Consider the following 7,833-nt stretch of genomic DNA (forward strand, 5'->3'; position numbering starts at 1 on the left):
TACTGCACAACATGCTCCTGACGAAGGACAGAAACAAAAAAAATATTGCGAGGTAACAACAGTCTCCGGGACAAGTTTGCAATTCCGCTGAGTGCAAAAGTTGTCACCTTAATTTTTAGAGTTAAGTCAAAATGAAGTTGATAACTTGGTTGGCATTGGTTCCCTGATATTTGTCCTAAAATTGTTTGGCTCTAGCACCACTGTTGAAAAAGTTATGCCCCTTTTTTCAACAATTTCCTCAGAGGAAAAGTAGTTTTCCTCAAGGGAAATCAAATTTCCCTGAAGGAAAAAGATTTTTCCTCAAGGGAAATTGTTTTTTCCTCGAGGGAAAAAGATTTCCCTTAGGGAATTGGCTGCATAAACATTTCCTTTGAGGAAATTCTATTTCCTTAGAGGAAATTCTTTTTCCTTTGAGGAAATTTGCGGCTTCAAATTTTCCTTTGAGGAAATTCTATTTCCTTAGAGGAAATTTGCGGCTTCAAACTTTCCCTTGAGGAAATTTGTAGCTTCAAATTTTCCTTGGAGGAAATACTTTTTCCTGTGAGGAAATTGTTGACAAACACTTTTCCTTGAGGGAAAATTCAAGACATTAAATTTCCTCTAAGGAAATCATTGTTCTTCAAATTTCCTCTAAGGAAATTTCTGAACATCAAATTTCCCTTAAGGAAATGTTTTCCCCTATTTTTCCTCAATGGAAAATTCATGACAGTATAAATATAATTTTTCCTAGACTGAATTATTGATACAAAAGATAATTAAAACTTTAATACAAATTTTCATGGTGAGTATTTAACAAAAGGCTGACTGTTTAGCATGTTTAAGACAATACAATAATAAGCAAAATGCTATGAATATCATACCACTTGTGATGTTATTAATACTGTGCTCATACATTGTCATATTTGCATATTAAATAAAATAAACACTTTTCATGTTAAATTAACTTGTCTTCTGTTTCAGCTGCTGTGTACAATTATTCGACCCCCTACATAACAGTTCAGTGCATAAATAATTCCATCCACAAGACATCTTCCTTCAATTGGTTGAATAAATTTTGGCAACTTGTTCTTCAAACATCTTCTCTGTATATTTGATATGATGGAGCCATGTACATGAATGGATAAGACAGTTGTTTATTTCGACAACAAACATGACAAAGATACTATTTTTTTCTTAATTTCTCCATGATCCATCAGTGAATATGTAGGTTGTTACATTTTACACAATTGTGTTCTTGTGCATCTTTGGTAGTACTCCAATTTGATAATAGCAATTTTGTAGAATTTTTTCTATTTCTTTTTCCAGAAAAACACACAGTTCATTTCACATTATTTAATACAATTAGCACATTATGTAGAAAAGTATTAACAATTAAGTTTCCTCTTCAGTATAGACCCTGCAGGACCTGTTGATGATCATAAAAACCAAGATATCTGACCTATAAATAAAAAAAAATTTTAAAATTGTTTAAATGGACAAAAAAACAGCAATATAAATAAGCTTATTTTATCATGTTTAATGAACACTTTGAGAAACTTTCATTTAATATTCGTACTTATGAGTTCTCTTATTTCAGTGCTTTGTGTCCAAATTTAATATTCGTTGTTTAGTGCCTTGCAGTGATATTTAAAGTTGAGTCACTTGCAATAGTTGTTATAAAATGTTCATATGTTGTGTAATTTGAACCAGTGTCAAATATTATGGTAAAGTTGAGTGCTCACAGACATGATTTTTTTTTTTGTTATTGACTTTGAACATGTTGAACTAAATTGGATTGTTTAAACATGTTAAATCTTTTCATATTGGGATCTTTATTGGCTGACCTATAAAGGAAGTGTTTTCTCATTATTGAAGACCGGTCAATCATTTGCCTTTAATTTCTTGCATCCACTTTATTGGTGGATAAGTCACTCGTTTACCATGTATACCACATCTTCTTATTTTTATATAAGTCATCATTCAAAGGCAAATACTTTTATTTCTGTAATTCAGAAATTATCGAGAGGTTTTTAGTAATGCGAATAATGTGACTGGTGAGTATTGAAAAAATAAGGACTCATGTTTTGATACCAGAAACATATATATCATGTATGTTTATATATAGATCTTTATGCAGATTTTTTTGGTAATCACAATAAGTTGTCCATTCGTGAAAAATCACAATAATAAATGCAAGCAATAATTTCTGAATTTACAGTGTATAGAAGTGGTCTTACCGTTTAGGCCTTGTTGTGTTCTGTTTATCTTGCTTTGACACTCATTTTTATTGTAACTGTTTATATTTTTCATTATTTTTCTATATTTCTTGTCCATGTTGTCCTAAACCTAAAAAGGGTAAAGACTATTATTAAACATCAGTATGTGTTTTTCTTTATATATACAATAATATTTTAAAAGAATGGAATATTTGTGCTATTTCATTTCACAGACTTTTTGCCAGTCATCATTTTCAAAGACTTTCACCATGGTCAATAGTTTAAAAAACAAACATTCCCATACGTTTTCTTCGTGTTTGTACTAATTTTTCATTGGACATCAAACATTTGTCAAAGACATGATTCGCATATTCTAATATGATTTGTTTGCTTGACTACATTTAACTCTGAAATATTGTTTACAGTATAATCTGCATGTGTCTCACTCGTCAGAATTTCAAATTAATATATATTACTTACAGAAGCAATTAAACAAGAGGCTCTCAAGAGCCTGAAGTGCTCACCTGAAATTTTCTGCATCAATCTTCCATTTGTGATCATTTTAAACCCCTTTATTCCATTTTAGCCATCTATAAAGTAATAATAATATATACTATAAAGTGACTATGTTTCTTGACCTAAAAGGAAATAAAATACAAACTTAAAACTAGTTACTCTGAAACTCATTCAGTCCAAGTTTGGCTGTTATATATTCTGCAATGTCACTTCAAAGGAGAAGATTCTTTAGAGTATTGAGCAAACTAGATGAACAAATTGTGAAAAATTGTCTTTAAAAGGCAATAACTCCTTATGGGGTCAATTGACAATTTTTGGTGTAATAATATCATATTTGTAGACTTTACTTTGCGAATTATATTTGCTGTTTACAGTATATCTTTATCAGAGATAATAACCAATAAAAATGCTACGCATGGCTCAGCTTGATACAACTGTACAGGTTGAACCCTGAATAGTTGGGGCAAGTATGGACACAACATTTAAGCTTGATACAGCTCTGAATTTTGAATTTGGATTGTGAGTCAATATTTGACACAGCATAGGTTTCTGACACAGAATGAATGTGGTCCAAGTAATTAAAAATTTTAAATTAACAATTAACCTCTAATATGGTCCAATATTCAAAATCTAAATACATGGTTAGATGCAGCATATCACCATGATCAAAGAACCCCAATAATTCATTTTTTGATGAAATCAAATAAAGTTCAAGTTTGGACTCTTCAGACCTCCATGTGGACCAATTTGATAACGGGCCAAATTATCAAAAATCTAAATGAATGGTTAGATTCAGCATGTTCAGCATATCAAAGAACCCCATATATTCAATTTTTGTTGAAATTGAACAAAGTAAAATTTTAAATTTTGAACCCCTGTTTGGACAACTTGTTAACCATGTTAACTGGGTCCATAATAAACAAGAATGTGTCCAAAGTACACGGATGCCCCACTCCCACTATCTGTTCAATGGACCGTGAAATTGGATAAAAAATATAATTAGGCATTAAAATTAGAAAGATAATATCATAGGGAACATTTGTACTAAGTTTCAAGTTGATTGGACTTCAACTTCATCAAAAACTACCTTGACCAAAAACTTTAACCTGAAACATGCACTTTCATTTTCTATGTTCAGTGGACCGTGAAATTGGGGTCAAAAGTTTAATTTGGCTTTAAAATTAGAAAGATCATATCATAAGGAACATGTGTACTAAGTTTCAAGTTGATTGGACTTCAACTTCATCAAAAACTACCTTGACCAAAAACTTTAACCTGAAGCGGGACAGACGGACGAACGAACGAACAGACGAACGGACGAACGAACGGACGCACAGACCAGAAAACATAATGCCCCTCTACTATTGTAGGTCGGGCATAAAAATCTAAGTAAATATTCAGATTCAGCATATTCATGATATTAAACAATGTTAAAGAACACCAAGAATTTAAATATTGTTAAAATCAAAATAAGTTTAATTTTGGACCCTTTGGACCTTAAGGTAGACCAATTCAAACAGGACCAAAAAATTAAGAATCTAAATACACAGTTAGATTTGGCATATATCAAAGAACCCCCATAATTCAATTTCTATAAAATAAAAAAAAGTTTAATTTTGGAACGTTTTGGTCCCTAAAACATGTAAAAATGCCTAATTCCTAAACTCTGGACAAAAACTCCCAAAATAAATCCCAACCTTCCTTTTTAGTTGAATTTCATAGATTTCTTTTAACTTATCCTAAAATAATTATGCGAAAACAACGACTACACGATACCAATATATGATCACAAAAAACTTTTTGCGGTCATATAAAAACTGTAATATTTCCTTAAAATCACCAATCTAGTGGCAGCAACCCAACAATGGGTTGTTACACTTGTCTGAAAATTTATTGTTGATAGAACTTCACCTATAATGAACAACTAACTCTGTGTCAGATTTGCTCTTAATCCTTTAATTTGGGTTTGAGATAAAAGCCAAAACTACCTTTCCTCCTATGTTTTTATTTAATATGTTTAACCATGATCACAATGTTTTTTGACGAAACAGAAAACAAAACAACAAGAGTGCACACACTGAAATGTCTCGCCTTCTTTACTAATCATTGATATTATGCTGATAGTCCTAAATATAAAGCTTTATTACAACTGTCACATAAATTTTAACATTAACCAAGAAAATTAAACATTGACCAATGAACCCTGAAAAATAGGTCAAGGTTAGATGAGCCATGCCAGGCAGGCATGTACACCTAATAATCCTTCCATACAACAAATACAGCTGATCTATTGCTTATTATATAGTTTAAGAAAACAGACCAAAACACAAAAACTTAACACTGAGCAATGAACCTTGAAAGTGAAGTCAAGGTCAAATAAAACCTAGGTGACTGATATATAGATTATAAAATATTTCCATACATCAAATATAGTTGACCTATTGCATATAGTATTAGAGAAAAAAAAGACCAAATCTCAAAATCTTAACTTTGACCACTGAACCATGAAAATGAGGTAAAGGTCAGATGACACCTGCCAGCTTGACATGTACACCATTTAATCATTCCATACACCAATTATAGTAGACCTATTGCATATATACATGAGAAAAACAGACCAAAACACAAAAACTTAACTATAACCACTGAACCATGAAAATGAGGTCAAGGTCAGATGACACCTGCCAGTTGGACATGTACACCTTACAGTGCTTCCATACACCGCATATACTAGACCTATTGCTTATAGTATCTGAGATATGGACTTGACCACCAAAACTTTTAACCTTGTTCACTGATCCATGAAATGAGGTTGAGGTCAAGTGAAAGCTGTCTGATGGGCATAAGAAATTACAAGGTACACACATACCAAATATAGTTATCCTATTACTTATAATGAGAGAGAATTTAACATTACAAAAAATCTTAACTTTTTTTTCAAGTAGTCACTGAACCATGAAAATGAGGTCAAGGACTTTGGACATGACCACCAAAACTTAACCTTGTTCACTGATCCATGAAATGAGGTTGAGGTCAAGTGAAAGCTGTCTGACGGGCATAAGGAAATTACAAGGTACACACATACCAAATATAGTTATCCTATTACTTATAATGAGAGAGAATTTAACATTACAAAAAATCTGAACTTTTTTCTCAAGTAGTCACTGAACCATGAAAATGAGGTCAAGGACTTTGGACATGTCAATGCATGTGACTGACCGAAACTTTGTAACATGAGGCATCCATATATACAAAGTATGTAGCATCCTGGTCTTCCACCTTCTAAAATATAAAGCTTTTAAGAAGTAGTATTAGAAGAGAACACCAGACAGACAACGACGAACAACAACAGAGTTGGCAGATCCAAGGGGGGGGGGGGGGGGGAACCACCCATTTTCTTTTGCCCAGCAATGCATTTGAATAGGAGCATATAGTTGGAACCCCCTTTACTCTGGGTTTGAACCCCCACCTTTTAAAATGGCTGGATCCGCCTCTGATCAACATTATAAAAAAAATCTATAAGCTATGACTCAAAATAAGGATAATTTTATCTTTAAAGGGTCTATAATTAAGTTTGACATACTAATATTTTACCTTTTCAAACTATACCAAACCACTACTTTACCTAAAAAAAGTTGCCACATTCATCCAATTTAATTTCATCCCTTACTTGCTATTTCATCCATAATATTTTAAGAAATAAATGTGGAAGGAGTATGATTTTAATTTGCAAGTTATACACTATCCAAACTAGAGACCTAATAGAGTAGATATACTTGACTAATTTTAATTCTAATTTTGATTAATTAATAATTGGCTGTGAACTCAGATTTAAGGGAATAGATGACAGTTTACCGGCAATAGCACATACATTAAAGACTATATGGGCATTCTTATTTTTAAACTTTGGGTGTTCATTTTTTAATGTTTAAAGCTAACAATTTCAACTACCGGTACATATATCAAGATTTGATCCTACATTATTTAAGTATTGCAAAATGTATGTTCATGATGTATTTTAATGTACAATGATGCAAAGCAGCTGAAAACTCATTAGCCGTCTCATGTTTTTATCTCAGTTCTTCAAAAGGCAAATGTATATGAGCCTATGTCTGAAAATAGAAATTTCTAATTAAGGGGAAAGCCCCCCCCCCCCCTTTTGTGTAAAAAGTTTGTTAATTATCATGATTATATCGAGAATCACTGAAGCATGACTGGAGCGAGCAAGGAACCCTCCCCCCCCCCCCCCCAAAAAAAAAAAAAAAAAGAAATGAAAAGTTCTGGATCCGCCACTGTCATCCTTACACTCAGGTCACTGATGAAGAGTTGTCACAGAAAATGAATGATACCAAACAAATGTTTACATGAATATGTTTTAGGTCGTGTAGGTGTAACAATGTGTAAGCCAACCATTTGATTTGTAGGGTGAAAAAGGTGAAGAATCTTGCCATGTAAACTTGTGTAAAAAATAAAAATTACCAATCCATTAAAAAAATCCGTCAGCCCAGTCTCATCCAGTGAAATAAATTATTGTCTGTTTTCGAAGTTATATGATCTATGATAATATATGTGGAAGTACTTTGTAGTCCACATAATTATGACGCATTGCAATGCATTTTTTCTAAGGAGCCGAACGTTGACTTATAATTGGGGGAATGGAACCAATAAATTGGTCGGATCCGATATGATCTTCCCAGTAACGGAGCACCTTTAACTTTGAGGTAATTATTAGTGTCGGTGGTCTCACAAGTAAATCAGAGGGAATATTGCATGCACATAAGCAATCATTAGAATTGCGAAAATGAGGTCCATGTTCATCAAAGGCTACATTAATTACCATTTATTACTATGTTTTTTTTTATGTTTATATTTGTAATTCTTCACTGTCTGTATTAAATGTTGTATTTGTGTTTGCTTGACCCATATGGGTGTATTTTTGCAAATAAAATTATTATTAATAAGCAGAGAAGAGACAATTATCAACTTGTGTATTATTTATTTTCTCGCAGTTACGGTAAATTAGACATATATATATCCCAAAACAGGTGCTGGGATCTAGTACTAGTAAATGACTTTTAAATAACAATTATATCAGTGGCGGATCCAAGGGGGGGGGGGGTTC

The 7,833-nt window shown here is 32.5% G+C and overlaps 1 long non-coding RNA gene across 1 annotated transcript; it reads right to left on the minus strand.

Moving 5' to 3' along the window:
- Nucleotides 1–750: 750 nt before the first annotated feature.
- LOC143042309 (uncharacterized) lies at nucleotides 751–7,346 on the minus strand. Its single transcript, XR_012967937.1, has 4 exons — nucleotides 7,191–7,346; nucleotides 2,720–2,833; nucleotides 2,217–2,325; nucleotides 751–1,438 (listed from the first exon to the last, which is right to left on the minus strand). It is a non-coding gene; the product is annotated as an uncharacterized LOC143042309 (long non-coding RNA).
- Between the last annotated feature and the right edge of the window lie 487 nt (nucleotides 7,347–7,833).

Source organism: Mytilus galloprovincialis, chromosome 8 (genome assembly GCF_965363235.1).
Source record: "Mytilus galloprovincialis chromosome 8, xbMytGall1.hap1.1, whole genome shotgun sequence".
Classification (NCBI taxonomy): Eukaryota; Metazoa; Mollusca; class Bivalvia; order Mytilida; family Mytilidae; genus Mytilus; species Mytilus galloprovincialis.